At 36.8% G+C, this 19845-nt stretch overlaps 1 long non-coding RNA gene across 3 annotated transcripts; it reads left to right on the plus strand.

Moving 5' to 3' along the window:
• The first annotated feature begins 161 nt into the window (after window positions 1-161).
• On the plus strand, window positions 162-8047 carry LOC116961138. Of its 3 annotated transcripts, none has more exons than XR_004406821.1 (5): window positions 162-258; window positions 1633-1773; window positions 4099-4271; window positions 5155-5267; window positions 7905-8047. It is a non-coding gene; the product is annotated as an uncharacterized LOC116961138 (long non-coding RNA). The 3 variants fall into 3 exon arrangements; XR_004406820.1 differs by having other exon boundaries at window positions 178-258; window positions 1652-1773; XR_006165342.1 differs by lacking the exon at window positions 4099-4271 and having other exon boundaries at window positions 178-258; window positions 1652-1773.
• The last annotated feature ends 11798 nt before the right edge of the window (window positions 8048-19845 follow it).

Below are 19845 nucleotides of genomic sequence, written 5' to 3' on the forward strand. Positions count from 1 at the left end.
CGGCGCCGAGCATGCTGGGAGTTGTAGTCCCAAGCCCCGTGTTCCCCGGCCAGCTGTGCGGCGGTGCTTCGGCGCTTCAACTACAGCTCCCAAGAGCCTCAGCGGCCAAAAGGCCGTTGATGGGCATCAACTGTGAAGTATTGCGCCTGCAGTCGCCGCCGCCGCGGTTCCTGCCCAGGGCGGTGAGGGGCGGGAAGCGGCGGCGGGGATCCGCTCGGGCGGCTGGGCCTGCCCCTCGCTCCTGAGGACGGCCCGCAGGTGGGGGCCGTGTTCTTCGGCGGCGGTCCCGGCACGGTGTGTGGGGAGGCTCCCGTGTGGTGAGCCCTCCCCAGGGCTGTGGCATTTGCTGCAGGAGGGCGGGTTTGGGCTTTTAGTTTGCTTTTATTGGGGCTACATGCATGCTTTCAACCTTCAAATAGTTGCAGTAAGAGAAGAACAGAAAGGTAAATGGACAGAAAGCATCCCCTGGCTTTCTGATATGTTGTGCTTTAGGCATGCTCTGTCTTACTGAGCGACGTTATTGTTTTCCTCTAAACTCCAGTAAGTGGCAGATCATCCCGCTCCAAAACTTGGGGCACGTCGCAGGCAGTGACCTGTTGCTGGAACTGTTGTGGGCAGGTAGAAACCCGAGCCCTGGGTTGCATAAACCCAAGGCAACCCTTTCAGTTGCCTACTACTACTTTTAATTTATGCTGTTACTTTCTATAGTTCCACAGGACTCTTTCTGCTAAACTTCCATTCATCTTTCCTGCACTTTGGTTTTACCAGTTATGAATATATTATCTACACGATTATCCTCAGATTGGATTCTTCGTTATCAGTGATAAGCTACTGTACTGAAAAATACAAGGATTTGTACTCTTGCTTTTTTAAAGCACAGCATTACATTCAGTCCCTTTGACACCTTTAGTAGGAAAATACAGTGGAGGTTTGTTTTCAGTTTATCTGCACACTGAAGGCCTTACAGGACTATTTAAGGTCTATTGTTGGACAATAAAAACTTTTATTTGGTTGGTTGTGCTAAAAATATAACCCATTGCTAACAATGGTGCTGAATTTGTGGCTTGATCGTGAAGTACAAGCTTCTGTGCCTGTGTGAAATACTTTTGAAGTTATTGAGGCCTTATGGATCTCCACCAACATAAATAAAAATTGTAAGAATTAAACCAGTGATAGTTGCAAGCCGTTCCAGTTTGCACAACTTCCTTATCTGGTGCTGCAACGACACAGTGTTCCAGTTGTAAAAATGTTTATCAATAGTTAATTAATCCTCGACACAGAATAGTTTTCTATTCTGATTTTGAATTTTGTGAATTTTGCCATTTAAAAATAATAAAGCCAAACACTGCTAAAATTCCTTGAGAAATTTGGTTCACTAGAGAAATAGGAGAAGAAATGCTACTATTCAGTGGTAGCATTCATCAACAATGAAAGAGAATAAAAGGGAGAGAAAAGCTGCTATGGACAAACTTCAAACAGGTTTTAAACTCATTTTTCTGCTCTCTGTCAGGTATTCCAAAGTTCCTTTGTGCTTTAACTGTGACAATTTCCTCCTCCTTCCAAGTATAGCGAGTGTTACTGCCCCTTGCTGTGCAGTAGACTGCACTTTGTTTGGTTTGCTTATTTGACTAGGTTGCTGTCCCTTTGGAAGTTTTACAGGGAGGTATGAGTGTGTCCTAGCCCTTCCTACCTACAGTGCCCAGGCTCTCCAGTTGTACTTCACGCTGTTGGGGAAGCAGGAAGATCTTTCGGGGAGGTCAGCTGCCTGAGCAGGTGAGCGTAAAAGATTTGGGAATTACCTGATATGATCTAACTTAATAGTGAAGTCATAATATGTTGTTACTTCTGCCCCTTGAAAGTGACATTTCTTCTTGCCCATAGCTAGCAATTATGGCAAGCTCATAAATATTGTCATATTAAAGTGTTTACTTCCACCTTGGGGAGAGGGTAATGTATTATAATTTACATTTTTTGGTTTTTAATTTTGAGGAGAATATGATTAAGTGAGTTAATTTCTCCCTTTCACTCTTGTGTAACATCTCCTAATATAACATTGGATGAGTTACTTTACATCATACTGTTACATATAGTTCCCATACGTGCTTGTCATTTTACAAACAGCAAAAATTGTATACATCATCCTCAAGAGTCTGTAAATTGTGCATAACATAAGGTGTTGACATTGAAGGAAAAAAGAAGGAAAGTGTGAAGAAAAGGAATATTGTAGGTACATTAGCATCTTGTTCAGAGCCCAGCAGTTTCCTGGTGACTTTGACAATGCACATCTCTTCAGGAGAGAAAGTGAAGAATTGAAGAATAGCATATCAAGATCTAGCAAGAGTATTCCAAAGATGTGACAGATTTCTTTGTGCAGTAAATTCAGGATCTTCCAAGATGTGTTGACACACAAACTGCTGATCTTCAGATATGATTTTGGGAAAAAAAAGTCAAGGACATTGCATCATTAAAAACAATAAACTGCTTTTAAGCTTTGTTAAAAAAAATAATGATTGTAAACAGAAAATGAACTAACAGATAATGGAGTACAAATATGTATTCATTGGCATCAATTCTGAATCATCTTTATAAATACAGCAGGAAGAGAGGTATTCCAATACCTAAATTTTGTGAGCTCTAGGATACTGAGAACAGCTACTAAAGCATATTATGATTATTCAGTGTTCTGTCCAGCTTTTTTTTTTTTTTTTAAACACTCTTACCGCGAATAGCTTTGGATTTTTACCATGTTGGCCACAACAGAACTTGGCCCATTATTGGACCTCTTATGTGCTGCTAAAAGCTCTACAGAACATTAGACACCTGGTCACTTCCATATCTTCATAGTTACTGCAGAAAAGTGGACACACTCTGAAGATAACCATATTTTAGTTGAGCTGGACAGTGACCTGAGAGTCCTGCTCTCTCCTGTCTGCGGATGAAGTGCAGAGGTACCATGTTTCTAAATTAGAAGTTTCAATTAAAATATGGTCCAGAAAGTTTCTCTGTTTTTAAATGTTTCCTTTGGACTCTAGCACTGAACCAGAATGAACTGCAAATAAATAGTATTTGGATTAATATTGTAGTTACGTATGCATAGCAACTGTAATTGGAACCTGTCTTTCAGAGTATATGTGTTCTTGTGGATACTGCTGATGTCCTCAGCTGTCATGATCTTAAAAAATATTCAGAAATACTAGCTCCAAGTTTTATATGCAGATTTCATTTGGAAATCATTTGAAAAGAGTTTTACAGATTGATGCATATAAGGTTAATAAATCACAAGACAACGGTTCTGGCCAAAGGCCAGACAGATAGGCTAGGTATATTTGAAATGTTTTATTCATCTATCAGTTACTTTGGGAAAGAATGTTACAGAAGATTAATGTTTAGACTTAGATTTTAAGAAATCGGCAACTATGGAACCTGCCAATAAAGTTGATTAAAAAATCAGAATTTTTTTTTTTTAAATAAATATTAGTTCCATTCTGTGGAGTCCTTCCATTGTTTTTTTTTTTTTTTTCTTTTAATGAAACTTCAAGTAAGGCTTCAGGTTGGAAATGTGGATAAAATACTGAGAATTAAAGCTACTCCAATGACTGTCTTTATTTGACTCCACTGGGAAAAAAAATGACAGTAACCTGGAAGTTTTTGTTGATTTCAACAGAATGCGGTGGGATTTCAGTGCCTTTGTATGAGGACATGTTATGTTCTGAAGTCAAACTTACGAGAAAATAAGATAGCTAGAGAACAAGTTAACACGGGCTAGAAATAATATGCAACATAATTAAAATAGAATTCCTTCAAGCATTCCAATACGTAACATGGTTCAGATGCAAACATCTATAACTCTGTGTAAAATTAAAAAAGACAAGTGTTCATTTTAATGCTGTGAGACAAGCCAAAGAATGTGAAAATGAGATGAGAAAAATCATTCTATTTAATGTATACAGTCAGTTTTATTTGTCTTTTTTTCTTCCTAGTAACTACGCTTTTTATTTCTTTTTACTTTTGCATCTCTTGGATTTTGCTGGGTGCCAATCTTTCCTATAAGTATTTTTAAATATAATTATTTTTTACATAATACATGTCATGAATCAGTGCAATTTTCAGAACTACATATTGTGGACTCGGATCTTGGCTGGGCTGCGGGCGGCTTTGACCTTGACGAGATGCAGCTCTGCCTTGAGAGAAAAATGTAAACAGCTGAGAGGAACTATCTTGAAAGAAAGGAAAATAAGAAGCAGAAAAAGAGGATGTCAGTGACTTAATCGGTGCATGTGGACAAAAGAAAGTAGCAAATGAGTGTATTATCTTAGGTGTGTGAACAAGATACTAGAGCCAACAGAAAAGCTGTAACCGGCGCGTGCATAAGAAAACATATAAAATAGCTGAAAGGATAGCAAAGGGGGGCTGGGGGCCTGCCTGCCTGCTTGTGTGCCTGCCTGCATGTCTGCCAGCCCCCATGAAGAAATAAAGACAAAAAAGAACTCTCTGACTCGTTATTCTGGCCGCTACAATATATAAGAGTAAGAATCAGGACCAATGCGCATTTGTACGTTTGCTGTGTAATTGAGTCTGTTACACAATTCTGGTTTTACACAGCAGAGGCCGTGGGCATGAATGACTGAAGCTGAGTAGATCCATTCAGTAGCAATCCTAACTAATTTTAAGCTAAAAGTAAAACCACATTCATACACTATATCTATACAACTTTTAAAAAAAAAAGGGGGGGGGAAGGGGAGGGTAAACCAACCAACCGAAAACCCCCAAAACCAACGTGAGTCATGGAGGAATAGTTCTCAGGCTCCATGGTCAGGTGGCACAGTGTAGCTCTTGACTACGTGCCCTAATTCTTTTTCCCCTCCCTGTCACAGAAGTCAGGGTGGCGAAGTGTATGGAGGGAATAAGCGCTGGCATAGCCCGGGGCAGTACTAATTCTGGCAGGGAAGCACTTGGGGCAGTTGCCCTTCAATACTTGACTCCTATCCTGCCAGTTACATGACTGAGTAAAATGTGACCTTAGTAGCTGTTAACTTGTTTCAACATGCAAAGTATTTATGCATATTAAGTAGTGGTGTTTTTATTAACTATTCATAAGTTAAATTAGAGAAGCCAGATATTTATTTACCAAGTAAATAAATGTTTTAATTGCAGATGTGGAAGACCTGTCATCTGCTGAAAGCAAAAATGCCACAAAGAAAAATGAAAACAATTATTCCAACCTTACTGTTATTATCAAAGACAGCGATAGAAGAATTGAGTCCAAGGTAGGTACTCTTAGGTAAAATAAAATACAATAAAATTAAAGATATATTTTGATACACCTATGTTGATATTTCTGTAAATTGGAAAAAAAAAAAAAAAAAAAAAAAAAAAAACACAAAACGAAAAATATCCCACTTCCCAGTCTGTTTCAATGACTTCTGGAGATGACTCTCATTATCTTAATAATAGTAGAAGATAAAATTATTCTTTCTTCATTTTCTGTATTCTGTGTATATGGATTTGATGGATTTTTTTTTTAACATTTGGATCTGTCTGTGGATATTGATTTTACATTTTTCCATCTCTGTACAACTACAGCCCAGCTCCCTAGTACATGCAAAGTTTCTTCCAACTCAGCTGGCACTAGTATGGCCCAAGTTTTATGTTTTTCTGACTGGAGCTCTGTTTATCATCACAATTTTTTTGTTTTCTTAGTTCACCGGGGTTTTTGCAATCCAGCCTGATTCATTGTTTTTAAAAGTGCTGAGCTTCCCTTTCTCCTGTGAAAATTCTTGGGAGATCTGAAAATCAAGATAACTGTGACCAGTCTTTGCTGATAGGGAAGCAGTGTTGTCATAACTGTTTCTAATTATTGATGTAAAGGAACAAAACCAGCTCCAACACTCCTAAATCTATTAACAAAATATAGCTTTCACTTTCAGAGACTGCTCTTCAGTCATAGGGTAGATATTTAGTTACTCTGTGGGAAAGTACTAGAAGTTACACTTGATCTAAAAGTCCTGATGCTGAAGGATATGACTACACATATATGTCCTAATGTGAAGGTCAGGAATAAGGGAGGAATTAGCCACAGACAGCACAGGTAGTTGCTGACCAAGCTATTAAAAAATAAACACTTAACCAGGCAATGAAAATACTTTTATTGTGTTGCCTCTGTAAGTTATGTAAAGAATGAAGACTGAAATCTGGTCTTCAGGTTCACACTAGACATCTTGGCTTGTTAGGGCGGCAGCTTTTCTGGATGGGATTTAATTTCTCAAAACTTTTTGTTATTTTGCTGCTGAAAATAGATTTATCTTCTTATATTAGTTCTTACTTTAGCATGATATTGCAGCCTGTTACAGTACCATATGTGATTTTAATTACTCTGATTCCATTCCAGATTTTACAGTGAAAATTATCAAGATACTCCTCTTTTTTCCCTCAAGATTTTGAAGTTGCAAAATACAGTGTCCTTGAAAAACTAAGCATTTCTGTTATTGTCAGAGAATGTAGGAGAATCAATAAATAAAAGCTTTACAGTTGTATACACATCAACAGTAACTCTTCTGTGTTATCATGTACTGCAATGTAAAGAGGAGCACTGAAAAATACTTCAATGCTTTCTGTCTTTCAGTGCAGACTAATTCTACCCTAAGAAAACTTTTCTATTATCACTGTAGTGTTCTCACCAAAGTATTGCAGTAGAATAATATGTTGGCTTCTGACAAAATATATGTTACCATGGCTATTATGTGTTAAATCTAATTTAAATTTTAAACTTTTTTATTAAAAATCTTTCAAAACACAGCAGTTACGGAAATGTACAGTAGATAGCACAATGAAGCCCTGAGGGGAGCTTCTGCTTATTACTGTGATACAAATAATTAATAATTCTCCTTTTTTTTTCTTAGCCAGTCATAGTGTGTAGTTCTAAATGGGGTGAAAAAGTAAGTGGGGCAAGAGGAAGTACTTGGTGCAATATCATGTGAATGAAACATACTTCAGCAATAAATTGGGGGTCAGGGCATGCTATCTCTCTGTTTAGGTTAACTGCAAGGAAAGCAAAGATCTTGTAGTTACTGAATTACAGTGTTCCCAAGAGCATTACAAGTTTCCATTTTGACTATATGCACACTTCAGTGCATCAGAGGACCAAAGGTATGAATCACTCTTTGACATTACCTGTTTGTTACGTTATGCACATTGAATGTACCTATCTCAGAGAGCTTCAGATGCTTTTCATACTTCTTTGCATTCTGATCCTTAGATACAGATAATAGGAGGTCATTCTGTTAAGTTTTATTTTAAAAATTTTGATTTATAGTTGGCTCCTCTACTCTGTGTGTTTGCTTACAGCTTGCTCAAAAGAACTGTTCAGGACTTGGCAGCAACACAGCATGGCCTTGGATGTACCTAGCTGATACTCACATACATTTTCCTGGCAATATCTGAGCTGTATAAAGACATGTTGAAATGCTATAGCAAGTGATATTCTGGACATACTGTTGAGAGACAGGAAACCTTCTCTTGAGGGCAGCCTAAGTGTACTTCTCAACATACAAGTTATGTATGCACTCTGGTATAGCACTTGCAGCCTGTCTCATTGTAAAAACAATAGATTCAGGTCAAAGATGCTGTATCAGGGATGAATTTTGAATAGTTCAATTGATAAACAAGTTACTACAGCACACATTTAGATGAACTTAGCTTGTCACTGTAAGGTTTGTATATGGGGCCCTGTGCTTGTTCTTTGTGTCCCAGGAACCCTCATGAAAGGACTGCCTTGCTGGAAGCCTGTTAAATCATGACCCAGAAGTTAAATGTGGGTTGTCAGCTGTTAGAGCAGTGTCTGGTAAAATTGATTCTTTAAGTCTCTGTATAGTTTCTTTGACTAACTTTACTTTTTCAATTTACAGAATAATAAACAATTCCTAACTAATAATGCTGAAGAAATAAAAGTATGAGACTTCTATTGCAGACTTGAAGAGCCAGGATTTCTTGCTCAGGGAAAGCTTTCCACCAGAAGCGGAATCTTTAGCTTCTACAAAATTGCAAAAGGCATGTAGAACTTGCGTGTTTACACTTTTCTGTCCTTAATGATTTATTTTAGTATCTAATTTTCTGAATGTGGTAAACATCTCCAAATTCTACAACTATATCACTGAACTGAGTATTCAGCATGGTTGTATCACCTTTCATATGCCTGCTTCTGGGTCACCATGGCAACAGGACAAAGCATTACATGAAAAAACGCAGGTTTGTTAAAATGCAATCTTAAAATAGCATCTTATTTTGAAGCAAAAGTTCTGTGCCTAGGGGATTGTAGCTACACTTCAGTGAGTTTATAATTGTTTTCCTTTTCATCTCTTCTCTTTTGTTAGAAGATAATTGTTTGAAACCATTCTTTTCATAAAACAATGTGAACACAAACTTAGGAATGCTGTGACTGGTAGAAAGCCTTTAACTATCTCAGGATATATTTGCTCCTGCAGGACTTAGAAAGTTGACCTGAGTTGGCACATGTTAGATTTCGTATTTTGAATTATCTGTTGTTTCTCTGCTGCTCTTCATCCTTTGGCTTGAAAAGACTGTAATATCTCCATCATGAAACAGCAGCTGAGCGTTTGCTAACACTCTGCTTTTATCCTTCAGCTCAGGGACAAGGTTGCCCATCCATTTCTTTGGATGCCCTTAGTGGCTTCTGAATTCTCCAGGTGGGACGGGAGGTCATCTCTGTGTTTAAATGCTGGCACAAAGCCAGAGATGGTCCGTGTGGGTCCTAGTCCCTGTGAGATCATATAGCTGTATTATACATCCAACTATTCAACAGTCATGCCTTCTGCTTCAGAGCTGCATTATACTGACGTCTGAAGTTCACTGTATCCTTGGGAGAGAAACATACACAAATTCACCTGAATTTTAGCTCCTATGATGCTTATATAACAAAGCTCTGTGATTAAATGAAGTAAAGAGGGTGCCATGCAATCCAAACTTAGTGATATAATAAGAGAAAGGAGCTCCAGGGTGATAAAAGTGTCAGGAATGACATACAAATATTTCATAACTGGTGCAGTTAATTTTTTTTTTCTTTGTAGGATAAAATAAAAAGGATTTGTGTTAAACAAGTAAAACCAAACCACAGAAAAAGTAAGTTGCTTTCATTGATATTGTTATCTGCTTTAATTTATTGGTGCCTTATATGATTACATTAAAACATTTAAATTTAATGTTTTTCTATTTATATGGAATATTTGATGATAAACGGCATTATCAAGGAACTAGTTTAATTTCACTTTTCACTCTAATCTGTTGTTAGCCTTAGGTAATATCATAGGGGAATAACTTTTAATTATTACACTCTTTTTCTTCACTAAGTAGTACCTTTTGTTTCAGAAACATTTCTGTTTTTAAGGATTATATATAAATTTCCAAGTCGCAAAACTTAATAAGACCATGATCTTCGGGTTTTTTTCAGTATCACTGCATTTAATATTTTAGCCTTTCTTTGCATTTGCATTTTAAATAAAAAATTTACAATTATCTGAAATAGTGATGTTGCTGGTAAGGTAAGGCTTCTTGGAAACTGAGTCTGGGAATACAACAGAAGATTGGTGAGAAGGATTGTCAACACACTCAAGTGACTTGCAGCTGGGGTGCTAAAAAATGCATATATCACACTAATTGTTCAGCTCTGTCTGCTTGACACATAGAATGTCTGTGCTTAGATAACACAGGTCTGTGAGAGACTCAGAGGCACCTTATCGAGCGTCCTTGAGATTCCTGCCCTGCTGTGGGGAAGATCAAAGCACAGTGGGAAAGTACAGCTGCAGAAATCCCAGATATATAGAGGCAAAAGCAACAAGCCCAAGAGCTTTTGTCTTCTCCTTTTCCTGACTAGCAAGGACCAAGCTCCAACGTGCCCATGTCCCCACTCACGTGCCCCTGCCCGAGTGTTGCTGCAGAGATCCCTCAGGTCACAAGGTAATGAGAATAAATTTACTCTTTGCATCTTATCTGTGGTTTTGTGGTTGTTCCTGTGTCCTGCCTGTGCTGGCCCACACACTGAATATTATAATTTTATTCCCAGTAACATTTCTGCATATTGCCATTCTCAACCAGAATAATAAACAATGCAGGTGGTAGTAGTAGCAGTAAATGTGTCAAACCTTCATGCTATTCATATTTCTATATTATAAACCATGAAAAGTGATTTTTATGAGCATGTCCTAGTTTCTTTGTTCTGTCTGCAAAGCAGGCACAAAACCACATCTGTTGTAATATTCTACTGTTATATTTAATCTTGAAATAGTGTTTCCTATTGGTGCTCTTATTCAGGACAATTACTACTGGATAGTAGAAATACTGTACTGATCAACTAAAGATTTGGTGCTATTTCTACCATGTATCAGGAATAAATGAATAAGTTCATACACTACACATCCAGTTGTAGAAAAGAGATTTAAAATGATAATACAATTTAATTTTTAATGTTAAGGGAAAATTCAACTAGAAAATCTGAATAAAAGTTGGGAAATACTTAAGAATAGTTGTTGTCTGAGGATGGAGATCGGGTATCTCTCTTATTCTTTCCAGCTTCAGGTTCTAGAAGAAGCACGACAAAGACATCCAGGTTAGCTGCAAACTTACTAATATTATATTAATAACATAGTACATTTTTCTGGCTGCAGGCTGGTTCTGTCTGCAGATACTCTAGAGCTGTACACACGGACTGCGTGTTTTATCCACAAGTATCTCAAGGATAATGGAGATGTGGCTGTAAATAGAAAATAATTGCTCATATGATATGCAGAGGATACACAGATTCATGGTACATTAATAATAATTGAGGTTAGGACTCAGAATAGTCAAGAATATTTGTTAAAATGGACCCATGTAACAAAAATGCTGTAAGACTGACAAATGTAAGGCTACATGTAGATGAAATGATTGCCACCCTACGTATATACATCCTTGGAGATTATATACTGGAAAACAGTGACTATCAATAACCCAGGGTTTATTACTCACCCAGTGAGTCAACAACGTGGAATGAACAACCATTGTGATATTGTGGCAAAAATAGTTAATACCATCTCAAAATATATGAACCAAGAAGTAGTGAAGAGAGATTCTTTTACTTTTTCAGGCAAAACTGACTGAAATTGGCAAAATGCCAGTCTGAAGACCTTAAAAGAATAAAAAGCAAACCAAAACATAAAAAACCAAAAATGCAACAACATCAACAACAACAAACAGCCTCAAGGCCACACACATAGACCTCAGTATGTGAACTGGGAGGGAATTCCATGACATTGTATGGTACCTTGTGTCTTTTATGTATCTTGTATTATTGCAGCTATCAAATTGGTTTTTAATATTACAGAAAGAAACTAAGAAGCAAAGACTGGAAATTAAAGCAGACTAAGAAAAAAAGACATGCAGTTTTAGCTGTGAGGTTTGGGACAGTTAGCCAGGCAAGATTATGGACTTGCCTTCTCTGAATTCCAGTTTGGCTGTCTGTTGTGAAATTTTGCTTTAGAAAATAAAACATTAGATTAAATGAAGAGACAATTGGCTAAAGTGTTATGTAATGTGTTACAGAGATCATGTCAGATGACCTCTTGATCCCTTCTATGAGAACTATGAATACCAGTAGTGAATCATCATGGTTATCCTTTGAGTACCCTCAGGACAGAAACTTGTCTAACTAGTTCAGTATTCTCCTTTTTCATCCAAAGAGTTAAAAAGAACAGGAAACATAGCTCCTTCTCATGGAGATATCATGGCATGCAGGTTAAACTTCGTCTTCCTGGGAGTGCCATTCAGGTTTGGGTTTTTTTTCTTCTCTTTTTATTTAGTGGATTTTCTATAGATATATCTACTGAGATGCCATCTAGTATTGAATGCATACATAGTTGGACACATAAAATTAAAATAAAAGTAAATTAATTTCATTGTAACTGTGCCTCTGCATTGGCAGTTCTGCTGTATTTAAAATGGAACTTTAATACAACTTGGGAGCATCATCTCAGCCTGTAGTCTGTAATGTGTTAAGATTGCAAGCTATTTAGAATGGTATCTGGGTGTGCCTTCTGTAACTTAGGTCAACTCACATAAAGCCATTTTCCTGGTATTTTGGCCCAAGAATTCCTAGGCAGAAGAATACCAAACATCTGCATTGGTGTATGGTGGCAGTATAGCCCAGGCTCACTACCTTGTATGTGGCAGCTACTGAACCTCAGCTGGTACATGTGCCAGAATTGCAGCACCAGCTGGATACACGCTTCGCTTTGTGTAGATTTATCTTCTGTGTGTGTACAACAATACTGTGCAGTGGAACTTCCTTGGCTCATAATCATCATTACATTAATCATTTCTATCTTAATAATGTAAAATGCCTCTCTGCTCATATTCTGTCACAGTCAAATTTTCCTCTGGATTTGCCCAGTATAACATAGAATAGGGTAAGAAATATTTAACTGATACATTGCTTTCATTTTGAACATATGAATGACAGTATAATGATACTGCATACAATATAAGGAGAGATACTGTTTTGATTAAAAACAAAAGTATCTTACTAATTCTGCAGTTATTTTGTTTCCTTGTAATTTTACTAAACAGGCATGTTCCCCAACAGTAGATGATATTTATCCAACTGATTTTCTAGGTGAGAAAGGGGAACCTGAAAGTTCCCAATTTCAACTTGAAGAAGTTCCTGTTAGTCAAAAGACCTTCTCACCAAAAAACATGGTGCAGGGCTCTGTAAATGTTTCTGAACTTGAAAGTAGTATTTGCAGTCTCAAATCAGATTTCAGTTTTGATAGAGATATCACAAAGGAGAGATCATCTGGAACAAGGTCACCTTCACCATATGACCTTCATCTGCTGGAAATTGCTGAACCTTTCTTGATATTTGGTTTTGAACCTAAGCCAGGAGATGGAATTAATCTGAGTCAACAAAAATCAATCCAGACACCTACACTTACAAAATCAGCGTTTTGTGTGGATGTTCCTGAACCTCCTGCTCCTCCTCCCGCTCCCTGTTATTTTTAAAAATCTGTAGGAGGCAGGAAACAAATCGATTCTTCTTGTGTTGCTCTGATTCAGGGTTTAGTATTGTCTGGTTCACCTACCTCTACACACACAAATTCTGAAAAGACTGGAATTGAAAAACAAGTTATTCCCAAATTTCCTGGTTTTCAAGTTAATAGAAAAGAAGCGTTGACACGGTCAAGGTATAGGAAAAAGGCAGTATGTCAGCGTGATGTTACGGCTCCTGAAGTAGGATTTATTGAGGAGTTTTAACAGCTCCTGAAGAAGGATTTATTGAGGAGTTTTAATGGCTCCTGAAGAAGGATTTATTGAGGAGTTTTAAGTTTGTGGTAAGTCTTCCATCAGTAGCCTTTTATATATATGATGCTACACATGTCATGTTGAAATCCAAACTGCATTTAGCTAATGAAAGCTGCCTTAAACATTTGCATTTCAATGTTCATGGATGTACAGCCAAAAAAGAACATGGTAAGGCTGGTAGTGAGGCTGCTTTCCAATTCAAGAAATCTGAGCCTGGAATGCAAAAAGCAATTCTTTTTGTTTGGTTGCTTTTTAGTTATTCTTTTTCAAAGTGATAAATCTTACACTCTGAATTCTGCCACTTGATCCTTACTACTCTAATAGGCAACTTTTAAATGAAATTACTTTGTATCATGAAGTAGTAGTCATATGGGTAATGGTGGTAGAATAAGATTCTTAATGAAAACTACTCTGTTCAGGAACAGTCTTGCTGTTTTATGCCAACACAGAGGATGCAGCAAAGTCTTCTGTTCAGTTTGATAAACAGGAATGAAATTCCTGAGCTCCAAAATAAGGTGCAGTACCCATCTTCTATTCATGCATTACCCAAAAATAAGATATGAATAGAAGGAAAAATTATCTTCAGCCTTGCCCTGAGATAAACATTTTGTAAATTATTTTATTTTCTTTGCTTTATAAAGAGCATGACGACATCAAAGTCATGCTATTTTTTGTTCCTTTCATGGGCAATCCATCATGCTTAAGAACAGGTACAAAATCAGAGCCAACACATGATGATAACATCTCCAGAGTCAAATTTTACTCTGGATTTTCCCAGTGTAAGGTAGAACAGGGTAAGAAATTTTTCATTTTGAACATACAAATGACAGTATAATGATAATGTGCATAATAGAAGAAAACATAGTTTTGATTAAAAGGAGAAAAAATGTCTTACTAACTCTCAAATTACTTCATTCCTTGTAATTTTGCTAAACAGGAACTTTCCCCAGCTGTAGCTGATGTTTGTGGAAATGCTTTCCTAAGTGGAAGAGAATGAACCTTTTTCAACCAGAAAAAGAGGTTTCTTTTTAAAAAGAGGAGTGGGTTTTAAACTTTTAAATACAATTACTTTGTATTATGATGTTGTAGCTGCATTTGTAATGGTGGTAAGATTCTTCGTGAACATTATCCTCTCCAGGAACAATCAAGGTGCTTTATAACAACAGAGAAAGAGAGGATTCAACAGAGAATTGACTTCTGTAAACTGGAAAGAAATTTCTGTGCTCCAAAATCAGGTACAGTATCCATAGTATGTTTATGCAGTACTTAAAAATAAAATGTAGGTAGAAGAAAAAAATATTTTTACTTTAATCCTGTCCTGAGATAAAGTAAAATACATTTATAAAACATTTATAAGCAGATTTTACAAGTGTATTATGACATCAGTCATGCTATGTTCCATTGCTTTCACAAGAAACTCAGCAGTGGATATGTAAGGAACAGTAGAAAATCAGGGCCAACAGGTGGTAATACACCTCCAGAACCTTTTTGCAGTCTCCATCAGTTCGCATCTTGAGGGCTTCCTGGGACAAATATAAAAACATATCGGAGAAGCTAAGTGGAAGAAATAGATGCAAATCATACACATTATGCAAGAAATTAAGAAGTACTTGGGTTTTAGAGTATTAGACTGAGAGATGTTGCAGCAGGAACTTCCCCTGGACAGTCAGAACAATTGCTAGGGAAACTAAATGAAACTGTACTGTCCAAGAATCTTGCAGGGAGGAGTCAGGGCAGATGTTTAGCTTTGTTGTTTTGGTATGTCCCCTGTGGTGGGAGAAATCCCTGTTCTGCATAACCCATCCCCAGTTTGGTGAGGTCACCAACCGAAGGGGTGAGGTCATGATCAACAATCAGATTGTGGGTCACACAGCCAATATCTGTAAGTAATAAACAGAAGGTTTTCAAGCATATTTTATGATCCAAGTGAAGATGTCACCATGGGATGCCCTCAGTGGAGGCTCCTGTTTATCAGCAGGGAGTGGGCATTCGGCATGGTGGTATGTTGAATTCCCTGTTGCTGGGAACACACCCTGTACAGTAGATCCAGTGAGTCCTCCAGCTGCCCCAGCTTCAACTTCCTTCATGCAGCAGAGTCCACCTAGTACTTGCACCCTTGTGACTCTTTCTTGCTGTTTTTTTAAAGCATTGCTTCATTCTATGTGTAATTAACTTTATTTTATGTATGAAATTTGTATGTGAAAGTAGCAAAGTACAGCCAATCTCAACATTAAGAAGAAACACATATTTTTCCTATATTTTTGACAGGACACTTTTATCGAATTATTTCTAAATATTGAACTATTACCATATGCCACATGGATACACTGGGCATTAGAGTAGTAGACTCATGACTGACTCTTGTGGGAATTAACTCCCAAAGTGTGGTTCAAGATTTCTTCTTTTTCAGTAGAATTACCAATTGTTGAATTTTAAAAATAAAAGTTTCTCACAGTTTTTTACACCAATTAATATTCTACAGATTTCCACTTTTTACATAATTTGGACAATTACTATGTAAACATCCATATCATATATATTATCTTCTAAATTACCTTAATCGAATGGTTATAAATTTGTGTCTACAGTTACATAAGACATGAAGCTGCAAGGACAGGTAGAGTTTCAAAAGTATTTAATATTGAAGAATAACTATTTGAACATCCTGTTGAAAGCGTCTTCCATCTGACCGGAGGGTAGCAAGCCATGTGGCAGATAATTTTAATCATGACAGTTGTCTAATTTTTCTCAGGGAAAGTCAGATAAAGCAGAATTGGTTTTGTTAATACTGCATTTAACAACATATATATTAAATTTAATAATTTTATAGAGACTTTGCATTCTCAGCAGAGAGGGATCCTTTATTATTTCTTCTGAGTATGAGGAATGTTTATTTTTTAGCACCTTTAAAAATAATTTCCAGAAGAAATTTGTTTGAAATAAATTTGAAAAGGCTAGTGTTGTCATTGTACATACTTTATATAGGAGTGATTTCAAAATTACTGTGTTCTTACTGTTTGAGGGTTTTTTACCAGGTAGACTAACTACAACATTCCGGGTCAATTACAGACATTTGGTAATATATCAGAGGGTTTTTGACATTTAATATTTGAATCATCTAGACTGATTATGTAGATTTCAGATTTTGTGTTTGTGCAAGCTTTTAAACAAATATTTGAAATAATTCTCCTATGTCTATTTTGTTCTTGCCAAAACCATTTTTCAGTGTCCTGAATCTTTGGCTTATCCATATGTTTGTTTATTCCATAGATGCTCTTGGCATCTCAGTCCACAGTTGGGAAAAACCTTGAAATCCGATGTTGATCATTTAATTAACAATCTTCTTATTAGAAAAGGCATTCAGTCACTTGATAAGTACTTTTCTGTAAAAAGCAGTACATTGTATTACATTTCCTATCTGTATGTGTTATTACTCTATATGTCTAGTGGAAATCTCAGTAAGATATGCTTGGAATTTAAGTGTGTCTCTTAAAGTTTTCAAAAGTGCCTGATTTTAATAATACCATTTATTCTCAACTTCTCTACAATATAGTGTCTTGATTGCTAAGCACATCTGGAGAAGTGTGTGGAGGATGTGAGGTAGTTGGAGTAGCAATAAAGGTTCTTTTATCTCGATTATTGTATCTGCTATATCAATATCTACTAAAGAAAAAAATAGAAGAAAAGTCACTTCTAGGAGAGAGGCAGAGATCACTTCTGCTTTTCACATTTCAAACAATGATATTTATGTAATTCTTTGTCACACTCTGCCTGCAGCATTCAGTATGCACTCCGCCTCTACACACTCTGCTATTTGATTCTGTCAATTGATGCTCTTTGCTGGCAGCAGACCAGAAAACTGGGGGGAGGGAGGAGGGGGAAAAGCCAATTTCTTCTTTCTAAATTATTAGAGGGTGCAATGCTTCATCAAAGGACAAAAATCTTGCAAGTTTCCCATTACTGCATGTATTAGAGTAGAACTGAAGCGAACACAAACTGCAGAAATCCCAGCAAAGCATTACCAAATTTAAGTTTGAAAGCCAGGAGCATATTTATCAAATCATGAATGTGAATACTCGATAGTAGTGATTGTATGGTAAAACAATTAAATAGCACTAGGACAATCGTTGTTTTAAAGTGATATGGAGTACTTTGCAGAAAGTGCTTTCCCTGTTGTCAAGAAATCATTTAAATAGTAACACTGCTTCCCTTTTCTTCTTCCTTAGTCCCAATGGTAAAGAAAAGCTACTGCAGTTGATTGCTGCTGCTCTTGTGCTACAGTTCACATGCTGCACAAAGGAACTGAAAGGGATAGTTTTCAAAACACTGATGAAACTGGGTGATTCATCTAATTCAAGGTGTGCTTTTAAGTAAAATCTTATAATTTAACGTAGTAATATAGCCTTCTCAATATACAAAAGATTAATTTCATTATGGAGAGTCAATGACTATGCTATGGGATATGGCTGTAGAAAAGGGAATGGAAGGTATTAATCATATTGGTGGCACATGGTTTATTTTAAGAGGATGGATGGAAGAAGGAATACTTTGCAAAATATGATACAAAAATAGAGATGTACAGAAAGTAGTAAAAGAGATTTTACACCTCCTATTAGAATCATTGAATAATTCAGGTTGGATATGACCTCTGGAGGTCGTCTCTTCCTTAAAGCAGGGCCAACTCAGATGCTGGGTCAGTTGTTCAGGATCTTGCCCAGCTGAGTTTTAAATATCTTTAAGGATGGAGGTTCATCAACCTCAGCTTTAAGGGCAACATTTTCCCGTGCTTAATATCACTTATTTTAGAAATTAGGAAAAAAATTCTCTTGGTCTTTTCCTTTGTGTAACTTGTGCCAGTTGGCCTACACCCTTTTTTAGGATCGTATTTATGGCTTGGGGTTCTTCACAACCATACACCATAAAATATTCTGGACAAGACTTTCGAAATTATTAGAGCAGATGATTCCGTGCAGCACAGCTTCCATCCTTTATTTTAGCTGTGAGGAATGCTGGTGCTGGCTCATTCTGAACACCACTCTGCTCACTTCTGTATGTCCCAGTGCTCTATTATCTTTTGAATGTAGAGTCTCTGCATCTGGGAAGTCCCTTTCTTTGAGGGTGAACAATTATCAGCTGCCGAGTTTTTTGGTACAGAGGAAAGACAAAGGTCTTAAAAGAAGCAGGAAGGAATAGGCCTCCAGTGAATCTGAATTGCACCAGCCACCAACAGATTTCTTGTGCCAAAACGGGAAGCTTTACATACTTCATACTTTGCAGGGCATGTAGGAACAGGATAAAGAAAGAGTCAGGAGAGCCCTGGAAATCTTCCTCTCTCCTTTGAATTTCCTTGACAGAGGGAAAAATTGATTGTATAATTTTGGCTACTCTAGTCAGGAACACAAACAAAAATGCATTGACTGCTGGATGAAAGCAATTCTAACATACGTGAACATACAAAGGAGGAATCAAGTTTGCCTTTTTGAAATGCACAGTACTTCACTGCAGTGATTGGAATAGTGCAAATAAATGCAAGTTATGATTACGAATCTACGTAATTCCCATGTGGAAGATTCTAAAAAGACAGGGCTGCTCAGATGACTATGTTTTCTGCATCAGATGATATTTTATGCAGGCTGGATCATTGTACTATAGAAAATTTTCTCTTTCACATAATTAATGTTAGAAATTATTTTCTTCTTCCTTCTTTGGTGGATTTACAAGGTTTTATTATAGTAAAATTTAATTTCTACTTCTAATTTCCTAGCAAATGGAGAATGCTCTCTACCAGTAAGAGAAATATTGTAGGAAGTCACTCAGGAAAACTGTGGAATCTCTTTTACAGATGTTTTCACAAGAATTTAAACAAACATCTGCCAAGGATGGAGTAGATATACTTGATCTCGTAGAGGAGGTTGCTAAGAGGAATATCCTGAGGTCCTCCTGTTTCTAAGGTGCTCTGAATCCTTGTTTTCATATGTGTAAGATACTCTTTTTAGTCAAAATACAAAGAAAAGATTTGTACTACACATTATATTTGAGAAGAGCTAGAATATGGGTTTCTTAAGAAATAGGAAAACTCCTTAATGTAGACAATGATAAACTAGCTTCTAAATCTGCTTTTAAGTCTTTGTATGGTCAACTGCTGCATTACTAGAGTTACCTTAAAAAGTAAGTCCTGGCAAAAATATTAATAAAAGAAATATTTTTCTCCTTCACTGCAGTTAGTTATACAGACAGTTTGGTTTTTCAGTGTTGCAACAATACATCCCATACAGGTGGGTACAGAAAGTATACATTCATGCTAAAGCCTGAATTTGAGTGATATGTGTTCTTCAAGGAACTCTTTCTGAGATACAATATATTAGCTCTGGCTCTAGCAAAGGCAGTTAAAAAGGCCAATAGGGTGTGGTTTATTTGCTTTTTCTTACAAGATCGTCTTTTTTGATGCTGCATGTTACATAAAAAAAAAAAAAAACAAACAAACAAAAAAAAAAAACCACA

Source organism: Tyto alba, unplaced genomic scaffold (assembly GCF_018691265.1).
Source record: "Tyto alba isolate M040663 unplaced genomic scaffold, T.alba_DEE_v4.0 Super-Scaffold_2, whole genome shotgun sequence".
NCBI lineage: Eukaryota > Metazoa > Chordata > Aves > Strigiformes > Tytonidae > Tyto > Tyto alba.